Source organism: Hemiscyllium ocellatum, chromosome 28 (genome assembly GCF_020745735.1).
Source record: "Hemiscyllium ocellatum isolate sHemOce1 chromosome 28, sHemOce1.pat.X.cur, whole genome shotgun sequence".
Lineage (NCBI taxonomy): Eukaryota > Metazoa > Chordata > Chondrichthyes > Orectolobiformes > Hemiscylliidae > Hemiscyllium > Hemiscyllium ocellatum.
Window position 1 is genome coordinate 37,744,451 of NC_083428.1, and position 23,802 is coordinate 37,768,252.

Sequence of the window (23,802 nt, forward strand, 5' to 3'; positions counted from 1 at the left end):
AAGATCTATGCACATACCCACTACGTCTTTCAGATGCCTCCTGAAAACAGTCACAGAAAATAAAGGCTAATAACTGAGAGTAGAAGTTCATTCTGGCCAGGCATCCCCCACGTCTTTGGTCGTATCTCCATTCTTCCAAGCACAGAGTTCTCCTTTGACAAAGATTGATCTCCAGACTTTTCACTGTGGACACACCCAAATCCATCAGTTTTATCCTTTTTTCTTTACCTTCCCGAACCGTGGTGTCTTATTCTCACTGGTTCTGGCTCATCTGCGGACCCTGTGTCTTTTCATTATGGACTCCAGCCCAATGATATCATTCGCATTGCCTCATTACTCTTCCACCAGATAAAGATTTATACCTATGTCACTTCCCTTATTTTTCTCCAAGCCAACCCAGTTCAAACCGGTTGGAGCCAGCTCAGGACAGTGGCGAGGGTAACTTGAGTTCAGAAGCTGCTGTTTTTATGTGTGAGCAGCCCCTGGCCACCAACACATCTCTCTCTGCTTTTTCCTTCAGCTGTATAATGTCAAACTCCTTTAATTACAGGTCCATGCTCCACATGTCAGTAATAATCTGTAAGTGCAGAAGCGACTGTGAATCTCCTGAATATTTGACCATTTGAAAGTTGCCAGAACAGACTAATCTCACAACCTCTTCAGTTGGAAACACTGCTGGCGCACTCAGATCCTGAAATGAGGTTTGAGCATGACTCGGAAGCAAAGATGTTATAACTGATCCAGTGATTAACCGATGGGGCACTTTATCCATTTTCTCTTATAGCACTTATTCATTTTCAAATGGAGCTCAGTAATCTCTGTTTCTATTTCTGAGGAAGTGTCTGTACCTATAAGGTTAATCGATCTTGTCATAATCTTCTTCGTCTTGAAGCTTATTTTCAGCATGTTCAACTAACCATTCTGCTCCTCGAGGCTCCCTCCATTCTGGTGGAATGTTATAATTCCGCTGGACTTAATGCTGTGCTAAATTCTCCCTGAATTACCAGGAACTGAAAATAACTTGCCAATCATAGTGATTGCTGTGGAATCAGAACAGAAACATTCTCCCATTCTATCGTTAAACATGGCAAATGGATCGGATTAACTCAAAAATATTACAGCATCTGACCTTTGCAGGGCTAAAGTTTGTGTTTTATGAGGAAGCATTATCTATAGACAAAACCTGTTCCTTGGTTACAAATGTCACTGACCAAACCGTGCTGGATTTGTGGCTGCATTGGGCAGAAATATCAAGGAACACTGCCTCTGAATGCAGCTATGCTGCATGCACAAGGAACGAGATTAAGCCCTCAGCCCCTTACATCCTCATCCACCATTTGAAAAAATCATGGCCAATCTGATTTTAATCTCGATTCTATGTTCCTATATACGCACAAAATAGCTTTCATCCCTTTGGTAATTAGAAACCCATCTACTGCTACCTTAAGAATATTATTTAAATTCTGCACCATGGTTTTGAGGAAGGAAATTCCAAAGACTCTCAATCCTCTGAGAGAAAAATGTTTTCCTCCTCTCTGCCTTAATTGTGAAAGTGTTTGATTTTAATGTGCAAAACAAAATGTTTCCTTCCCTCACATCAATATCTCACTGCTCGTGAGATTAAAAGTGATGTAAAAGTTTTAGTTGAACATATTGTGACACAGAACAGGATCCTCACCTCATAGAGTCATAGATTCATAGAGGTCTACAGCATGGAAACAGGCCCTTTGGCCCATCTCTCCCATGCCACCCAGTTTTCACAACTAGTCTCATTTACTTCATTTGGTACATATCCCTCCATACCTATCCCATCCATGTACCTGTCCAAATAGAACATAGAACATTACAGCGCAGTACAGGCCCTTTGGCCCTCGATGTTGCACCGACCTGTGAAACCAATCTGAAGCCTATCTAACCTACACTATGCCATTATCATCCATGTTTATCCAATGACCATTTAAAAGCCCTTCAAGTTGATGAGTCTACTACTGTTGCAGGCAGGGAGTTCCATGCCCCTACTACTCTCTGCGTAAATAATCTATCTCTGACATCTGAGCTGAAAATATGTTGCTGGAAAAGAGCAGTAGGTCAGGCAGCACCCAAAGAACAGGAAATTCGATGTTTCGGGCATAAGCCCTTCATCCTGATGAAGGGCTTATGCCCGAAACATCGAATTTTCTGTTCCTGATGAAGGGCTTATGCCCGAAACGTTGAATTTCCTGTTCCTTGGATGCTGCCTGACCTACTGCGTTTTTCCAGCCTCCAGCAGCTGCAGACCTCACTTTCTCCTATCCCTGACATCTGTCCTATATCTATCATCCCTCAATTAAAGCTAAGAACCCTTGTGCTAGCCATCACCATCCAAGGAAAGGTTTCTCACTGTCTACCCTATCTAACCCTCAGATCATCCTCTCTTTCTTAAATGACAAAATCACCTTCACCACCACCTCTGGCAGCCTGTTCCAGATACTCACAACTCTCTGTGTGAAGATATTGCCCCTCTGGACCCTTTTGTATCTCTCCCCGCTTAACTTAAATCTATGCCCTCTAATCTTAGACTCCCCTATCATGGGGAAAGCGGTTAGGTATCTAACTTATCCAAGCCTCTCATGATTTTATACACTTTTATAAAGTTGCCCCTTAGTCTCCGCAGCCCCAAGGTAAAAAAGTCTTAGCTTATCCAACCTCTCCTTATAAATCAAATCTTCCAGTCTAGGGAGCATCCTAGCAAATCTTTTCTGCACTCTTTCTAGTTTAATAATATCCTTTCCATAGCTCTTGCATGTTTGCCAGAGCAAAGGGCACTTAATTAGGCAACCTGTATTTCCTTCCCAATAAAATTCATTTTTGGCCAGAAGAGGTCCTGTTTGAACTTCAGCGAGGTCCTTAGCTGGCCAATTAATGACCACTTAGTGGTCTCAACCCTGCCACTACCGGAATTTAAGATGGAAGATTTATCATGATTATACTGAATGGTGGAGCAGGCTTGAAAGGCTGAAGGGCCTACTCCTGTTTCCATTTCCTATGCTTCCATGTTAACCCAACAGCAGGCAGGACTGTCACCATCTGGCTTTAACAGAGTTACTAAGCTTCAGGCAGCTTGTTACTTCAGATATGGGCAACCGATCCCTTGATGAATTGATGCCTCTTCGAAGGTCTGGACATCAAGAAAGGCCATGCTCATTGGAAGCCACACCATACTCTTTTTCTGAACCTCCTGCACCTCTCTGCTACCACTTCTTACCTGAGATACCCCCTGCCCTAACATTACTGACCTTTGTCTAGAATCCTCCACGGTCTTAGGACCTTAGGGATGTTCTTCCTCCAAAAATCAAAACTTTTTTCCATGGTTCTGCCAAGTCAAGAGCTTTTGGCCTGTGTTGGATAGCAGCTTCCACTAATTGGGTCTTCCATCACCAGGGTCTTAATTTCAGGAGAAGGTGACTTCCCTGCTGCCTGATCAGTACATGGATTGGAAAATCTTTCATGGACGAGACAATACAGGTCTCCCATTCTCCAGCGAAGGCAAGTTCCTCAGAATCTCATCAAGGTTCCATCCTCTGAAACAGTCATTCTTAGTACAACATCTCATTACAATGATTAAAACAGTTGCCCACCAGAACAAATACCCAGAAAATTAACAGAATTCCTTGTACAAACAAGAATTTTACTTTGAAATAAATGAAACATTTTGGTTCTGATCACTTTACCTTTCTTCATTTGTTTCCACATTAATTTTCCTTTTATTCTTTAAGCTTTTATTTTGGGATATCTAATCTAGTTGAAGTGGACTTTCTAAAATGTCCACCTTTATGAATATTTTGTCAACAAAATCACAAATAAAATCACAAATTTTAAAAGTAATTCTGAAGGTCATTTTTTCATTTCAACGAGCGGTCAGGAGAGTGAGGAAGGCACAGTGAGTGTCTGAAAGGATTTTGAACATTAACCGGGCCAGATAATTGAAATACTTACAAGTCATTCAGATATGTTAAATCACTCGTAAACTGCTCGGAAATCAATTAAACTTTGAGCCCACCCTCCCTCTGTTGTTTTGCCACTTAGCTATTGTATGGCTGTCAGGTCATTCATTGGCTCAAAGTTGATCTTCAGCTACCATCGAAGGATGAAGACCCGCGTCAGGGACATGATAACCAATCACAGGACTGGCAGCACTCAGATCCCAACAGCGCCACCAGGAGCCATCACCATTGCTGGGGGGTGCAGCAAATGCCAAAGAATGCTGATGGCTGATGGAGCCTGGGCTTGAAGGTCATTTCGGGGTCTTGCTTGGAAAAGCCAACAAGGCCTGGTGAGGGAGCACAGTGCATAGGGCGGAGAGTTGGGGGGGGGGGGGGGGGGCATGGGAGAGAATGTGGTGGGTTGGTGGAAATGTAGGGTTGGTAGACCTGGGTTGGTAGACCTGGGTTGGCACTTCAGATGGCGAGAGAAATAAAAGGAAGGGTTTTCCTTTTGTAGCCTGCCATTGACTTGCCATCAGCCCAAGTAGTAGATTCTGCCAGGCTGCACACTTGGCATGTGCCTCTTCCATGCAGAATGAATTTAAGCGCTGGCAACAAGATGCCTCTCACCTAAAAGCCTCTATTGGGCGACAGGCAGGCATGCTTCCTGTCTGCTGGTTCCGTCAGTTAGATTTGAGGTGGGCACACAAATAGGAACTGGCAGTGACTCCAATGGCACAACCCCAGCTCACAATCCAATGCCAGCACCATGAAATCCAGCCCTTTGAAGTTACTCTCATAATGACTAAATTAAACAATGACGAGGATTACTATCCTTTGTTGTAATTTATTAATCTGGCATTTTGTTCTGTTGTTCAGGGAATGGATTTTAACCAGTTTGAAGACGTTCTCTTTGGCAAGCATACTGCTGAACCTCTTATGACTATTCCATCAACACATACGATTAATCATTTGAGCAGGCCAATGGGATCAGCTGACACATAGTGGTTGTTACAACCAGCAGAAACAAATGTAATTGAAGAGTATTAGCAAGGATGAATGATTAAAGATAATGCAGAAAAAAGAATTAAAGATAAAGCAGAGGGCCCTTATGGCATAATGTTCACGTCTGTGCCTTTGAGCCAGAGGCCCTGGTTCAAGTCCCACCTACCTCATAGGTGTGTAAAAACATCTCTGAAATGGTTGGTTTACAAGACATGAAACCTGATAGAGCTGTCTGCCCACCAACACGTTTGTACCACAGACTTCAGCTCATCTTTTGATGGGTTGGATGTCATTAAATTGTGCACAAGATAAAGGGTCTCAGTTCAAATGGTAAATGGCAAATCTCGAGCATCAAAACATGATGCACTGGAGCAGGCAGTTCCTTGAGTCTGCTCCACCGTTCAATAAAATCACGGCGGGACTAAAGCAAGACAGGAGGTTCTGAAAGAAAAGATGCAATGCATCAAAGGTTGAGCTCCATGGTATGGTTGGAGAATGGAATTTGATCTTGGGGCTGAAGATCTGGTGAGAACCTTCTGTTGCCTCTTTTCAGTAAGGCTTGTAAAATTATGGGAAGGATACCATGAAGCTGGAGGGGGTTCAGAAGAGATTTACCAGCACATTGCTGGGTATGGAAGGTTTGAATTATAAGGAGAGACTGGATAGGCTGGGACTTCTTTCACTGGAACTTAGGAGGTTGAGGGGTGACCTTATTGAGGTTTATAAAATCAACAGGGGTATAGACAGAGTTAATGGTAGATGTCTTTTCCCTCGGATGAGGGATTTCAAGACAATGGCACATGTTTTAAGGTGAGAGGACAGAGATTTGAAAGAGACTTGAGGGGCAAATCTTTTACACAGAAGGTGTTTGCATGTGGACTGAACTACCTGAGGAGCTAGTGGATGCAGGCACAGTTACAACATTTAAAAGACACTTAGGTAAGCACATGAATAGGAAGGGCTTGAAGAGATATGGGTCAGGAACAAGTGGATGGGACAAGTTTAGTTTGCGATTATGTTCAGCATAGACTGGTTGGACAGAAGGGCCTGAATCCATGCTGTTTGACTCTTTGATTCATTTAAGTCCAAATCAGGCAGTGAGCTGGGTCCTCAGATTAAGAATTCCAGGCCAGAGGTCACGCCAACCTCTATGATGGACACAATATGTCGATTAAGGGTTCAAATCTCATCAGCAGAAATTGATTGTTCACTCAAGGGGCTCAAGGGTGTAAAGATGATTGCCAGGCTGTCCTATCACAGACTAAATCAGGGATGAGGAGGATAGTCAGCGTGCTGGATGGACGAACAAGGATGTGATCTGGTAACTCTGCACCAAGAAACATACTTCCCTTGGTGAGTTCAGTAAATAATCAGCTTCATTTCTCAAGGTATCTCTCTCTTTTTAAGTATAGGAGTGGGCATATCATGTTGAGGTTGTACAGGATGTTGGTGAAGTGTCTCTGGAGTGGTGTGTGCAGCTTTGCTGGCTCTGTTATATGAAGGACATTATTAAGCTGGAGAGGGATTCAGATAAGATTTAGCAGGATGTTGCCAGGAATGGAGGGTTTGAGATATAAAAATAGACAGGAAACACTGGAAACTTTTTCACTGGAGCATAAGAGGTTAAGGAGTGACTTTATTGAGGTTTATAAAATCATGAGGGGCATAGACAAGGTGAATGACAACAGTCTTTTCCATTGAGTGGGCAAGTTCAAACTAGGGGGCATATTTTTAAGGTGAGGGGAGAAAGATTTAAAAGGGACATGAGGAATAACTTTTTTATACAGAGGGTGGTTCATGTGTGGAATGAGCTGCCAGAGGAAATGGTGGATGCTGGTAACGGTACAACATTTAAAATACTTTTAGATAAGTTCATGAATCGGAAAGGGTTGGGAGTCATATGGGCCAAGAGAAGGTAGATGGGACTGGTTTAGTTTGGGAACATGGTTGGACTGAAAGATCTATCTCCAAGATGCACGACTATGATTCTGAAGTTACCTAACATCCACGTCCAGGTTTTTCAACCATCTCTTGTAGCGTTGCATACGTTGGGCCCCATGGTTGGCAGCACAGGAGAGTTTGACCATTGATAGAAAACCAAATTGCTGTGGATGCTGGACATCAGAAACAAAATCAGGTAGCATCTGTGGAGAGAAAGCAAAGTTAACATTTCAGGTCAAGTGACTTTTCTTCAGAACTGATGTTAGCTTGGAAGACATTGGCGTATATGCTGAAGATGGGTTGGGGAAAGGGGGCAGGGGTAAACACCAGAGGGAGATGGAGCTCAGAGGCAGACAAAGGAATGGGTAAAGGTCAGCCTGGGAAAATCAATAGCTGCTAATGGGGACCGTGAGTCGCTGACAGCGGGTTGTTTTGGTGTATGGGAATTAGGGTAAGAAAATGGGAGAAGGTATTCAGGCCCTAAAATTATCGAACTCAATATTGAGACCAGAAGGTTGCAGAGTCCCCAAGCGGGAAATGAGGTGCTGTCCTTCCAGCTTGCACTGAGCTTCACCAGGGCACTGCAACAAGCCTGAAACAGAGATGTTGGCCAGAGAATAGGGTGGTGCACTGAAATGGCAGGCAGCTGGAAGCTCAGAGTCACTTTTGTGAACAGGATGTAAGGGTTCTGCAGAGCAGTCACCCAAGCTATACTTCATCTCCCAAGTGTAGAGAGGAGACCACCATCAATAGCTTTGAACATTTTCTGCTGTAGTTGTCAGTAAAACCCAGGGAAAATGTATATCATTAAATGGCAAGATCCAAGCTCTGAATTCTAGAATATGAATTTAAAACGATCCATCAAAACCATTCTGTTCATGTCTATATCCTTGTTTATCATTCAAGCTGAATGTGGCCACATTCATTACCTGGGGTTCTACTGGATACATAGGTCACTGTTAAGGCTGTTTTGCACTGAGATGGATACCACAAATGATTGAATTTTAAACCAATTGCTGGCTTTGGATTACTTTCCTTGCATTTCCTCTCTGCTTCTAGTATGCTTTTGAAGGAAACCTCAAAATGTTTAATTTGGTTGCCAAGGTGTTGCAGTCCTGAGTACTTAGACGATATCTGACAAGACTCAATCTGACATGATTCCAGTCAAATGCCAAGGTCTCCAAACACATTTTTTGTAATTTCCCGTTGGCCAAAGATTGTATACCAGCTGTGGATTTAGAGCTGGATGTTCAGTTTACCACGGACCTGTTCTCCAATGCTTGTGACAACTTTTGACTTTATGACCAGCACAGATAAAACTAAAGCAGTTTACCGTCCTCCACAGGGGTGCTTTCTCTTTAACTCTTTGCTTCTGACCATGAGCTGACCTGTCAACAGTGAATCTAAGTTCATTTCTCCTGGTGGGATACACTTTGAAGCTGTCTATACCAGTAATACGCGTGAGTGTAGTCTCCAGCAGACTGGGACAAAGGGGACTAAGTCTACATCTCAAACTGATCATTTTTTAGTCAACAGAGAAAGATGACAATTGTTGCATTAGTGTCCAGGTCCAAAACTGAGAGAGAGGATAAAGAGCTAACCCCAATGCCATTCAATCAACACTCAGCGAGGAAAATGGTTGAAAATAAAGAACTTATGCTTGCTTAGCTCCTAAAGGATAACCACCTTTGAAGTACATGCACTGCTTTTCATCTGATAAAGATTTCAAGGTCTAAAAGGGTTAAAGGAGCATTGCTTCAGCAATGTTATGATGATGTTCATGTGGGCTTGGTGGGTTTGGATGAACAATTTAGGGTTTTGAAGCAGTAAGCACTATTGGAGTGTTTGGTGGTAAGGGGTTAGAGTAATTGGTGGGAAGGGGTTCGTGTGTTTGGTGGGAAGGGGTTGGTGTGTTTGGTGGGAAGGAGTTGGTGTGTTTGGTGGGAAGGAGTTAGAGTGTTTGGTGGGAAGGGTTTGGTGTGTTTGGTGGGAAGGAGTTGGTGTGTTTGGTGTGAAGGGGTTAGAGTTTTTGGTGGTAAGGGGTTGGTATGTTTGGTGGGAAGGGGTTGGTGTGTTTGGTGGTAAGGAGTTAGAGGGTTTGGTATGAAGGGGTTAGAGTGTTTGGTGGTAAGGGGTTAGAGTGTCTGGTGGGAAGGGGTTAGAGGGTTTGGTGGGAAGGGGTTAGAGGGTTTGATGGGAAGGGGTTAGAGTGTTTGGTGGGAAGGGGTTGGAATGTTACATCATAAGGAATCAGTGTGGTGATCTTGGATGCATTATCCCAGCAATGGGAGAGAGGGGTTTCAAGGCTCACAGGGTGGGGGGAGGGCTTTAGGAGCCAGTGAAGTCAGAGATGGGGTGATATTGGGGCAAGCTGCAGGGTTTGGGCGGGGGATGGGGGGGTCCAGTGTCAGGGCTAGTGAGATCCAGAGGGTGTGGAAAATTTGTGTCAGTGAGGTGGGGATGCTGCTGTTAGCACCAGGGTGTGGGTTGGGTTGACATGGGAGGGGAAGGTGGTGTGCAGCTGGCAGTGCCAGCAACAGGTGTGGGCAAATGTTGGGGGGTGGTTTAACTGAAGCAGAAACCACCAGATGCTCCACTTGGAATGGATATATATTTTAGGAGGATTTTAGATGCATGAGAATTTCCCATCAGAATCCTTCATTTTCCAGGAGAATCCCCCTAGAATCTGCAGCGTCTAGAACATTGGAGCTAGGAGTACGCAATTGAGCCTTTTGAGCCCACTCTGCCATGTAGCATGATCATGGCTGATCTTAACTCCCCTCTCCACCCTGCTCCCTTAGCCCTTTCTCCCACTTTCCATCAGAAACATATTTCTTTCTTTCTTGAATCTATTGATTGATTCTGCCTCCACTGCACTCTGGGGTGGTCAGTTCCACTGTTTCACAATCCTCTGCATCGCCTCATCTCAGTTTAGAACCTACCTCCTCACTCTATATCTACAACATGCAACTCCAGTCTGTACTGTTCAAGCAACTCTCTGGCCATTTGAAGATTCAAGTGGTGCTGGAAAAGCACAGCAGGTCAAGCGACATCTGAGGAAAATGGACGCTTTGGGCAAAAGCCCTTCATCAGGAATGGAAGCAGGGAGCCTCCAGGGTGGAGAGATAAGTGGGGGGGGAGGGAGGGCACCCAATCTATCCCATCAATGAATCTTGTACATCAGGGCTTCCCAAAGCAGAGATCAGTACTGCATGTGGGGTCCTGAGCCTAAACTGTAGAGATGTAACCTTTAAAGTATTATTGGTGGACCCCACCCTCTCCCTGCTCTCATAGCTGTCATCTTTCCCCTGGCCCCCATTGCTTACCAAGGGATTGAGATGGATTTCAAGCCTCAAAATGAGCTCGTACAACGCGCTGAGTTTATTGGGATGAACATAGGATTGCTTCTCTAAATAAGGCTTAGAATCTGCATAGCCTCGGTAGGCCGAAGGGCCTGCTCCTGGGCTGTATTGAATTGTGTTGCGTGATCGCATTGCTTATGCAATAGTTAAGTCAGCAAATGCTCGATGACATAAAACAAATGAGTGAAGGATTGTAAAGCTGTTTTCACCTGTAGCAAAAGGAATGTCACCTAATATACCAGCCTTTTTATTCAGTGTTCCAGGATGGTTTACACCCCCATCAGCCACGAGGTAGAGGTTTGCTTTAAAATACCATGCTGCAATACTTTAGTGTATACTAAAGAGTAATGCCCTCCACCGCATCTCCTCCACTTCCCGCTCCTCCGCCCTTGAGCCCCGCTCCTCCAACTGCCACCAAGACAGAACCCCACTGGTTCTCACCTACCACCCCACCAACCTGCGCATACAACGTATCATCCGCCGCCATTTCCGCCACCTCCAAACGGACCCCACCACCAAGGATATATTTCCCTCCCCTCCCCTATCAGCGTTCCGCAAGGACCACTCCCTTCGTGACTCCCTTGTCAGATCCACACCCCCCACCAACCCAACCTCCACCCCCGGCACCTTCCCCTGCAACTGCAGGAAATGTAAAACTTGCGCCCACACCTCCACACTCACTTCCCTCCAAGGCCCCAAGGGATCCTTCCATATCCGCCACAAGTTCACCTGTACCTCCACACACATCATCTATTGCATCCGCTGCACCCGACGTGGCCTCCTCTATATTGGTGAGACAGGCCGCTTACTTGCGGAACGCTTCAGAGAACACCTCTGGGCCGCCCGAACCAACCAACCCAATCACCCCGTGGCGCAACACTTTAACTCCCCCTCCCACTCCACCGAGGACATGCAGGTCCTTGGACTCCTTCACCGGCAGAACACAACTACACGACGGCTGGAGAAGGGCGGCACGGTGGCACAGTGGTTAGCACTGCTGCCTCACAGCACCAGAGACCTGGGTTCAATTCCCGACTCAGGCGACTGACTGTGTGGAGTTTGCACGTTCTCCCCGTGTCTGCGTGGGTTTCCTCCGGGTGCTCCGGTTTCCTCCCACAGTCACAAAGATGTGCGGGTCAGGTGAATTGGCCATGCTAAATTGCCCGTAGTGTTAGGTAAGGGGTAAATGTAAGGGTATGGGTGGGTTGCGCTTCGGCGGGTCGGTGTGGACTTGTTGGGCCGAAGGGCCTGTTTCCACACTGTAAGTCTAATCTAATCTAATCTAATCTTCCGCCTGGGAACCCTCCAACCACAAGGTATGAATTCAGATTTCTCCAGCTTCCTCATTTCCCCTCCCCCCACCTTGTCTCAGTCGGTTCCCTCAACTCAGCACCGCCCTCCTAACCTGCAATCCTCTTCCTGACCTCTCCGCCCCCACCCCACTCCGGCCTATCACCCTCACCTTGACCTCCTTCCACCTATCCCACCTCCATCGCCCCTCCCCCTAGTCCCTCCTCCCTACCTTTTATCTCAGCCTGCTTGGCTCTCTCTCTCTTATTCCTGATGAAGGGCTTATGCTCGAAACGTCGAATTCTCTATTCCTGAGATGCTGCCTAACCTGCTGTGCTTTGACCAGCAACACATTTGCAGCTGTATACTAAAGAATCAACTGAGATTGTTTCTTTCTTTATCCTAAGGTTAGTAGCATCAGTAGCAAGGAAGAAGTGGGTACTGCAGTTGCTGGAGATTAGGGTCAAGATTAGAATGGTACTGGAAAAGCACAGCAGATCAGGCAGCATCCAAGGGGCAGGAAAATGGATGTTTTGGGCAAAAGCCGTTCATCAGGCATCAGTAGCAAGGCTGGGATTTATTACCTACCTTTATAACTGCCCTTGAGAAGGAAGTGAAGAGACTTTAAGCATTGGCAGCCGTGGTGAAGATACTCCAATTGGACTATTTCAAAGGATTTTGCCCCAGTGACTAAAATTTGCTGTTCTAGGGCTTGAATCCACAATGTTGGAACTCAAGAGCAAGGAAACATTGAAATGTTCACTAATTGAAGGGAAAATACACAGTACAATTTCCCACATGCTCTTTATGATTGAATTTGCTTCCTTACTGTTGTGTAAAACTTTAGGTCTGACTGTGTGGTGTTAATATGATGTAATACATCATTACAGGAAGTGATGCAATGTCACATGATCATCCTCTCTCTTGCAACTTCATGGCAATACGAAACAACTGTAGAGTTTTTTGTTTCTGAGGAGAATCAAATCTCCTGAATGGATATTTTTGGAGATTCTAATCTCCTGGTTATATTTTTTTCTCAATTGAGGAGATTCTAATCTCCTGGATATATTATTTTTCTTTTTTTTTATTCCCCACCCGCAGCACCCATGTGGTGTGTGTGTAGGTGTAGGACACAGTAAAGAAACATTGTGTGTTGAAAGCTTTACTCATATTCCCCCATTAGGAAGGAACAACACCAGAGTGGTTAGTGTCAAGCAATGCCCTTACAACTACAGGGTTATTCCTAAATAAGAGCTAATGGCTGCAATTTCCCCATCCCTTGAAGGATGTGGGCAACAGCGAGACATTTGGGAAAATACAGTGCGAATGGTAAAATAAGATGATTGATGTCAAGAAGAAAAATGTTTGATTTTCTGCATGGAGTTTCAGCAACTAGATGAGAATCTCGAGAGTGAACAGTAAGGGGCTTATTTGATTGCATGAATAACTCATTAATGCCTCATCTGGCATCTATATTACAGGTTGTTGTTTTCCCAGTCAGCACGGAGAAACTAGACAGCACCAACTCACAATGTGAAAGTCTGAATAAGTAGCTGGAGGCTGAAACGCCCCCCAGCAAGTTCTCCAGGCATCCATCTTGGCTAATGTGACATACTTATTCATAGAAACATGGAAAATAGTAGCAGGATTAAATGTATAGAAGTTCTGTTATGTACCTTTCCAGAATTCCTCATCATTGTTGCCCTTTACACAGCGACTACATTAGAATATTTGAAGTTTCCGTTTATGCCATTCTGTTCCTGTCGCATCTTCCTGCATAATTTATTTGCAAATGTGCTCACTCGGCCTATTTGAAGGCTTCCAAGTTGTTTGTGTTTGGATATTTGGATATACTACAATAATCAAGAAACCTGACATCATCTAGAATAGGCTGCTTTCATCAGCAGCCCTTCCAATACTTTGCAGATCCAATTTCTCCATCACTCATGCATTGTGGGCTGTTGCCTATATGCCATCGATGGAACACAACGCAGTAACTCAGCTGGCAAGTTATTTCAATAACATTAGCCAAATTCATGACCTCCACCATCTAGAGAGACGACTGGCGCAGGAACATTACAATTTGCAAGTGCATCTTCAAGCCAAGCTATGTCCTGTCTTGGAAACATATCTCTTAGTGGGCGGCACGGTGGCACAGTGGTTAGCACTGCTGCCTCACAGCGCCTGAGACCCGGGTTCAATTCCTGACTCAGGCGACTGACTGTGTGGAGTTTGCACGTTCTCCCCGTGTCTGCGTGGGTTTCCTCCGGGTGCTCCGGTTTCCTCCCACAGTCACAAAGATGTGCGGGTCAGGTGAATTGGCCATGCTAAATTGCCCGTAGCATTAGGTAGGGGTAAATGTAGGGGTATGGGTGGGTTGCGCTTCGGCGGGTCGGTGTGGACTTGTTGGGCCGAAGGGCCTGTTTCCACGCTGTAAGTCTAATCAGGAATGTTGGGTCAAAATGCTGAAACATCACCCCTGTCGTCAGTATGGGTGAACCTACATCAGACAGACTGCAGCAATCCATTAGTCTCACCACCTCCTCAAGGGCAATTAAGAATGGCTTGTAAACACTGGCTTGGACAGCAATGCCCATATCTCCATAAATATTTTTTAAATATTCATTAGCATTTTGTGAACTGTTGAAAAATGTTTCCTTTTCAAAGCATATATCAATTTCACTCCTTCAGTCTGCATGGTATCACAGAGACAAATTAATTACTCCATACTGTGTGAATGACTATCCTCAACAACCTAACAAAAAACAATGTGTTGTTTTTTTCAGGTTCTAATCCATCTTTCATGGGGCAATGTACCACTATGTCTGGTCTGGGGTCAGGAGGAAGTCAGTTGAAACAAGAGTAACTAATGTAAAATGAATTAAATCAGTTTCATTCTGTGAAGCTCAATTATAAGTAACCTGCTCCATTAGAAATGTTAATTATTGTACTACTTACGAATCACATCATCTGCAAGAATACATCGAGAAATATCACCCATGTATTGAGAAAAATGTGATGTTAAGGAAGCTCAAAATTTAATCACAAATAAGAGTAATGAGATTCTGAGCTCAGGAAGTAAAGAATTATCTGAACCTGCAATGTTTTTCACAATGTCCCAAAATGCTATAGAGCCAGTTAAGAAAGTTAGAAATATTCAGCTGACTTTTTTTTTTAGCTAAGTGTGAGTTGTGCCAGGTTTTCATGGACAATTTTTCACCACATAACCCAGTGAGATTTCTCACTATACCTTACCAAATACAACTGACTAACTATCCCCACTCCGATAGCACTCCTTAGGGTCTAATTCCTGCCCCATTTTACCACTTACCCCATAACAAATATTTGCCAAAGTTACAGGCAACACTTGTACCCGTTGCATCCTCAAATGGTCTGTTTGCACTCAGACAAGGTCTTTGTTTAACCACCATCTCACAGTTTAACTGTCCTCAGTTACATTTTGTCTAAATACTCTTTCTAAGTTATTGCTACTCTGTCTCTAATGTCGTGGTCCAGTTAGGAAACAATACGTATAATCAAGCAATTGGCGATTCCAGACATGAGCTTTTATTTACAAACAAGGAAATTGAACACAGAATAAACCAATTGAGGCTGCAGTTCAGCCCCACAATGTAAACCAAACATTGGCATTTTGACCAATGACGATTCTACAAAGTATGATGACCTGCTGCATCCGACTTTCATTGACTGGAAGTGGGTGTCAATCAGATCCAAGCCTGTCTGGCTTGGAACGGCTAATGCAGCTGAGTTCTGTCACAGACAAGAACGGTTTCCCTCTCCTCAATGTCCTCCTCAGAAGAAGACTGCTCCCTTTCCCCTGGCTTCTTAGCTTCTAGTACATTGTCGCATGACCTGCTCCGATTGTGCAGAGCAGAGCACACCAGGACGGTGTGGCACACCCTATAGAGACAATACTGGAGAGCCCGCCCAGACCATTCGAAACAGCAGAAATGCATCTTCAGGAACACTATCTTCACCGAGAACTCTCCTCCCTACTCCCGAATCCTGATGGTCTACCTTGGTAACCCTGTGCTTCTGCACTCCCCCTTGTGGAGGCCACAGTGGTGGTCACTATCAATAATGCCCCCTTTTATAGCCTAGCATGCCCTCCAATGCTGTTTGACCTCCTCAGCATCCCTACCCCTCCCCCATCATACCATACACCTTGCATTTCCTACTTATCATCATACTTGTCCTCACCTTCACGAACCACAGCTTCTCCAACACCCACAGCCATGATTCCTCCACTTGCCCAACAAGTTCCTCTTGCCCTCTCTTCAATGATCAATAAATTAGATAAATGTAAGGTGCTGCATTTTGGAAAGGCAAATCAGAGCAGGACTTATACACTTGATGGTAAGGCTCTGGGTAGTGTTGCAGAACAAAGAGACCTTGGAGTGCCGGTTCATAGCTCCTTGAAAGAGGAGTCGCAGGTAGATAGGATAGTGAAGAAGGCGTTTGGTACGCGCTCTTTAATTGGTCAGAGCATTGAGTATAGGAGTTGGGAGGTCATGTTGCAACTGTATAGGATATTGATTAAGACACTTTGGAATATGTGTGCAATCTGGTCTCCCTCCTATTGGAAGGATATTGTGAAATTTGAAAGAATTCAGAAAAGATTTACAAGGATGTTGCCAGGGTGGGAGGATTTAAACTATAAGGAGAAGCTGAGTAGGCTGGGACTGTTTTCCCTGAAGCTTCGGAGGCTGAGGGGTGACCTTAGAGAGGTTTATAAAATTATGAGAGGCACGGATTCCAGACCTAGAGGGCATAGGTTTAGGGTGAGAGGGGGAAAATTTAAAAGGAAGCTAAGGGGCAACTCTTTCTTGCAGAGGGTGGTACGTGTATGGAATGAGCTGCCAGAGGAAGTGGTAGAGGCTGGTACAATTACAACATTTAAAAAGCATCTGGATGGGTATATGAATTGGAAGGGTTTGGAGGGATATGGACCAAGTGCTGGCAAATGGAACTAGATTAGATTAGGATATCTGTTTGGCACCGACGAGTTGGACTGAAGGTACTGTTTCCGTGCTGTATATCTCTATCTAATAGGACTGTATTCTCCCAACTTCTGATTAACTTCAACAAGCAGCTGGACATCACTGACCAGACCTCTGACCACAGTCGTTTCAGCTCCCCGAATGAGGTCAAGCAATCTCCATGACTGTTTGTACTAGCCCCATAAGACTGACAATTGTCCATTCCCTGAATTGGAACTTCGGATACAGTTCTGAAAAAGGTTCATACTGCACTTGAAATGTTAACTCTGTTTCTCTCTCTGCAGATGTTTCCAGACCTGCTGAGTTTCACCAGCACTCTCAGTATTTCACCTACTCTATAAAACCTGTCCTGCTATTATCTACCTGTGGACCTGGGTCAATCCAGCATCCTGTGTTTGGTTGGCTGTCATCCCAGCAGCAGCCACCAGCTCCTCTGTGGCACTGTTGAGCCAAACAGCTGCAGGCATCTCATTGGTAACAGTTTCAGGATACGGGATAGGACATTTAGGATTGAGATGAGGAAAGATTTCTACACCTAAAGAGTGTGAAATTCTCTGCTACTCAAAGCAGTTGAGGCCTAAACATCAGCTATTTTCAAGAAGGAATCAGATATCGTCCTTAGGGCTAAAGGGCTCAAAGGGTGGGGGTGGGGGTGGGGGGGGGTGTGGGAGTCACAAATGGGGTTTTGATTGGATAATCAGCCAAGATCATATTGAATTGTGTAGTAGGCTCAAAGGCTGAATGGCCCACTCCTGCTCTTAATGTCTACGTTTCTTTGAGTATGCAGATGTAGTTGGGGAAAGTTATGGGCAAGTATAAGAGACAACTTGATTGAAGTATTCAAAATCATGTACAGCACTTTATTTTGCTTCAAGATAGGAGTGCCCTGCATTTTCAGCTTAGGCCCTTCATAATCTTGAGGACTCAACATTGAGTTCAACCAATACAGGGCACAATCTCTGTCCTTCATTGGATGACACTCTTTCTCTCTCGCTAGAGTGACATGTGCACAGGGTTACTCTTGTGAGAAATAGGGAAGGGTGTTGTTTTCACAGATGTAGCAAAAAGGGTGGTGATAATAAACTAAAGCATAGCGCTGACAAACAAGTACAGAGGGCAGCTACAGGCAAAGATCAGATTAGCAAACATCTGGGAAAAACAAGTTTGTGCAAGCAGAAAAGCAGAACAATAGAAAACACTAGCACAGCAAGTGTTAATATAGTTACAAAACGGTTGCAGCTAACGGCCCAAGGAGATAGAAGTAGAATCTAATCAAGGTAATGAGAAGTCACGTAAGGGTAGTCAGGTCACAAGTTAGGCAGAGAACTAGGGTGATTGGGTAATGTAGGAGTCGGGAGAGGTGACCTCACGCATCTCAAAGGTATAACTGTATACTTGTTTCAATGCTCATTGCTCATTTGCTTTAGCATTTGACGCCCTTTCTTGCAAGATTGTAAAATAAATTGTCTTGTTTCCAGATTTGGTAGTCTTGGCTAATTTTGTTAAGTTTGTTTCTAACACTCTCAACTGAGCTTCTTGTTTGCTACTATTCACAACTACTATAAAGACCTATTGTGGATCTATATCACCCCTTTATCACCACCAGCACTGCCTTTGTGTTTTGCTCTCACACATCTATTTCACTCAATCCCCCTCCACACAAAACCTATTGTTTTGCAAGCCCCTTCAGTTCTGAAGTAGTCAGATCGAACTCAACATGTTAACTCAGTTTCTTGCTCAAAGGTGCCGCCAGATTGACTGAAGTTCTCCAGAACTTTCTGTGCTTGTTTCAGATCTCCCATTTTTACTCAAAATCATGTGTGATGTTCGCAAAATCAGAAGTAGCTGGAGAAGCGAGGGGTGGAGACAGTGCCCAGAGAGAGAGAACAGCGATGGAGCAGACAAAAGAATGGGTGATGGTGAGCCGGGAACAAAGGAAAGTTGCTAATGGGGACAATGAGTGGGTTAAAATGGGCTGGATGTGTTGAAAGCAAACTGTGAGGACAAGACCTGATTTGTTGGGATGATGGAAGGACATGGAACGTAGTGCTCAGGCCTTAAAATTATCGAACTCGATATTGAGTCCCGAAGGCTGCAGGGTGCTCCAAGCAGAAAATGAGATGCCCTTCGTCCAACTTGTGCTGAGCTTCACTGAAGTGCTGCAGACCTCGAAAACGACCCTGAACTTCCAGTTACCTACTACTGCAACACATCACCATGTTTCCTGGACAACATCTCAGTAAAAGGCTTGCTGCAGTGCTCCAATGAAGGTCAGCGCATCTCCACTGATCATTTACTCCTTCCCCTTACATCCCAGCTCCCGCCATCCACCCCTCCCCCCAACAACCTGCACTTCAGCATTATACACCAACCTTTTCCTAACTACTGTCAGTTCTGAAGAAGGGTTACTGGACCCAAAACATTAACTCTGCTTTCTCTCTACACATGATGAGATTCCCCAGCTATTTCTGTGTTTGTTTCAGATTTCCAGCATCCGCAGATTTTTTATATTATTGTCTCATCAGTACATATAGCTCTAAAATTACTTACTCAGTAATTTTGTTTTGTCCCGTGTGACATAGATGGAGCAAATAAGGAGAAACTTTTTCCAGTGTTGTTAATCATAGATTTAAGGTGATCGGCATAAGAACCAGAACAATTGTAGTGGGAACTGCCTGAAAAATGGTGCAAGTAGATTAAATGGTGAATCGAGTAAACATCTGAGAAGAAAAATACGATACAACTTTTGCAGAAGGCCACAGGAATAGGATCAATTGTGTAACTCACGACAGGGGGAGGTGACTCTCTTGAATGGCTTTCCGTTGCGCTGTATCATTCTATGATTCTAGCGATGATTTATTTCTCTCTGTGTGGTTGTCAATCTCTCATTGTTCCTCTCTCACATGAAAAGTCAATGACTGAAGTCATTACCATTAGTCAAGAACAACAAGCCAGAATCAATCTGTCAAAAAGCAGTGTCAGTCATAGGTCAGCAATCGAGACCAATTAAGAAGTCGACCAACAGAACAGCCCAAACCTATTCTTCCCTGATTTTACACAGTTGTACGCTCATCATTTTCTTGACACTGCTGTTTTCACAGCGATATGTCTCAGGCAAATTGCACAATCATGTGAAAAGCACAGAAAGCTGCAAGTGTTCCCTGATGGGAGGCTGTGGAACAAACCCAGGTGTTTGCCTTAGGCCTCTGCCCATCTAGATACACAGAGGAACAAGGCCAGTGATTATATTAATAAGATTTTATTTTTAAGTAATGTCTAACTGAAGTGGGAAGCAGTCGAATGTGTCATGAGATACAGGATGAACACTCATGGCTTTTACCTGTTGTATTACACCGGTTGTATGCTAAGTAAGATTCAAATTTCCTGCCGTGTTTTAATACACTCGCAGATATGAATAGGTTGACTCTGGAATGCATTATGGTCAGTGCACTGTTAATTAGCTAGTCAGAGAAAACATGTACTAATTGTGTCAATGCTCTCTATAGAACAAGCGAGACTATGTTTTTGTTAATTTCTAATCTTTTATTAATCAAATACAGGTTAATCTAACAGGATGTACAGGAGCCAGAGTTGCGAGCTCCACAATCAGCAGCTCAATTTAGATATGAGAGACAATGACAGCCAAGTTGAAACAGAAGACAATGAACAGAGAGCAAGCCGTTTCCCCACAATACTTAACTGACTGCACATTTCAAAGTTCCAGCATATATAAAATGCAGTAGTTTAAAGAAAGCAGTTCACCATCACTTTCTCAATAGCAATTATGAATGCAAAAGTAGCCAGTGACACCTACATCCAATGAAATAATTTTTAAAAACATAGAACTCTGAAATCTCATCAGAACAAACCACACAAGTGCAGGCATTATGTCAGGGCAAAGTCATAGTCACGGCGATTGGTGTCTGAATACCAGTTTTTTTTTTCATTAGTGTTTCTTGATTTGGAGATGGTACACAGTTCTTCTTCATTTATTATTTTGTGAGATGTGGGTGTCACTACAGATGTCACCAATTATTATCTATCCCTAATTCCCTTTCAGAGTAGTTAAAAGTCAACCACATTGTTGGATGCACACCAGACTGGGTACGGACAGCAGATTTCATTCCCTGAAGGATATAGAGTCATAGTCATAGACTCACTCAGCTCAAAAACAGACCCTTCAATCCAACCATAACATGCTGAACCTAATCCCAAGCTAATCTGATCCCCCCCACCTGACCTACATCCCTCCAAACCTTTCTCTTTCTACCAATAAGGTTTATCTATACACCCTGATATTGCTCACTAAGAAAAGTGGGTCAATTCTATTCACTCTCTCTGGACTCCTCATTATTCTTCACACCTCAACTAAATTTCCCTTAAGCCTCCTCTGATCCAAAGAAAATAACCCAGGTCTATTCACTTTGTCCCCATTGCTAAAGTTCTCCAGTTCTGACCTTCTTCCATTTTCAGTTGGGCATGCTCAGCAGAATTCACAAAAGGTTTCCATGCAAGATTTCTATATGACCTCTGCAATTCATAACGCATGGTCTGAACTGTACCAAATTCTCTGGTTATGGTTTGACCATTTTTATTTTTTACAGCTATGGCATAACTTGCCTGCTTTTATTGTCTATGCGTTGGCTACTGATGAAAAATATCCTGTGGACACTTCAAACTACATTATCTATCTGTCCTGCTACCTACAAGGAGCATGTGTCCTTCTTTGTCTATTCTCTTCCCATGTTTACTTTCCAAAAGTGCATTTAAACTGTTAGCTCAGACTTCTTAAACTCTCCAATCCCAAACTAAGTAAAAAGTCTCTCTTCCAGCATTAAAGAATGGAAATTGCACACCACAGTGAGTTTTTGCAGTACCATGCAATGTTAACTGTAAGTTTTAATAGTTTCTTGCACTCTTCTGTTGAATTCCTAAAGGGACTGTTCTTGGACATGCCTACTCAGGGAACTTCATTAACACTATCACCAATGCTGTAGCCCAATTTAGCCCAATTTCACTACATGGAGTAGATATCATTGCTTCCCTGATCACTGCTGTAAATGGCTGTACTTGCACTTGTTCTAACTTCTAGTCGAATTCTACTGCAAGGGTAAAGTTCTCCAAACTTTCTCGAATCTCTTGCACTTTCCTGAAATATTCTTGCTGTGAAGATTGAGGAAGTGTCAAGAACACCTTGGTGCCACGTTGAATATGTTGTCAAGTAAATGTGTATCATGTGAAAAGTGAACATTGTTTAAAACAGTCTCTATCACTGTTTGCAGCATGCATCAAATGGTCCATCATACAGTAGGTAAGGCCGTTTGTTAAATATCAATATTTAATTAATCAAATGTAAGCTCAACTAATAGGAGTTGCACATACTGGAGCTGAAAGCTTAATAGATCAATTGTCTAGATGCACAAGCAAGAAAGAGTGACACATCAATTACATATAACCAATAGATACTCTGTATCACAATACTGCTGCTTAAGAATGTCTTCAAGTAGCCTTTCCAGGCACAACTATGATGATACTAATGCTTTAAGAGGTGTATTTTGTCTTGGTCTTTTTTATGTAAAGATACTGAGACAGAGGAGCGAGCAGTATGCTCAAAACCAATAACGTAAAACAGCTTGTGATGTCTTGGATTTTTTTAAAAGTTGGAACAATAGAAGCAGCCTGAATGGTTGGGTTCAAGCTCCAACAGAACCAAAAATTTTAGTTTTAGCTTCCAGCAGTTGCTGGGATATTGAAACTGGAATTGAAGGCTTTTATTCCTCTCTCCGTTACAGCTAAAAGCTGGGATCCTCTTCCTGCTGCTAGAATTACATGCTATGCAATCCATTTTACTGAAATTATCTCTGCCAGGGTTGTGTTTATGGGATACTATTGTATTGGAAGAGTTAATTAGTAGTAGTTAACTGATATATGTTATTTTACTAAGCATTTCCATCGAATTACAGTTAAGCCAATTTTTTTTTGTCTGTATTTTAACTGCAGTGTCAATATAAGTCAAGTAATATGACTTGTACCTGAAATGCAATATCTTACAATTAGCTTTAAAATAAGGAAAAATCAGGGTCTAAGCTATCTTCTGAATATATTTTGACGGGGTTTGGTCTGGTCTATAACACAGTACATAAAGCTCAGTACACCAACCCAGTTTTGCAGTGAGCACACTGAAGTACAAGAGAGAGAGGAAGCTGTCAGAAAGCTAATTTTACCATCAATGCCCTTGGGAGAGAGCAGTTAGTAAAGGTTGCAACACCAACAATATATGGTTTGTGTGATGATAATAATGTTGACTCTCTATCACAATGGTGCTCATTGTTATCAGTGGTTTGCGCTCTGCTGTCATAGCAATGACATGAATAAAATTTGAATAGAAATGTTCATGAGCTCGTAACAGTGAAGTTACAAACTCAGGATGAGAAGACCTCAGTGTAGCTGAGCCATCACATCCACTGTGTTAGCTATATCCCTCGAGAGAGGTAGCAGCCCAGCTGATGCATAATCCTGATGGTATTAATGTGTATGATAGATTACCGATCACGGACAAGAGATTGTCAGCTCCTGTACTATCAAAAGCCTCACTACATTGTAACAGTGTCTGCTCACATTGGACATTAGCTTCAGTGAGGATGGCACAGGGTGGGTCCAATGTAGGGACATAGGAATATAGGAACAAGTGTAAGTTATTTAGCACCTTGAGTCTGCTTCAGCATTCAATGAGATCATGTCTTGATATGTGACTTAACTCCATATACCTGCCTTTGGTCCATATCCCTTAATATGTTTGCTGAACAAAGAAATGATCAATCTCAGATTTAAAATTAATAACTGACCCTGCCATTGATGAAGATCGTTCTAAACATCTATCATTCTTTACACGTAGAAGTGTTTCCTCACATCTCTCCTGAATGGCCTGGCCCTAATTCTCAGACTGTGCCCACTACTTCTCAGGATGAGGTGGTTTGCCAAATAACTGGCATTTGGTTCGTGTCTGACTTGGAGTCAGAGGCTGTGGATCTGGGTGCCATTGAAAAGGCCTGAGCATCCAATCCAGACCAGGACTGTCCAACTGTTTCACCAGGAGGGCCCAAATTTCAATTCTTGCTCTCTCACTGAGTGGCTGATGAAGACATTTCAGAAACATAAGATTTGCCACAACAGTAAACATGGATTTCAGGGAATAACAAACATTTTCAAAACGATGAATTA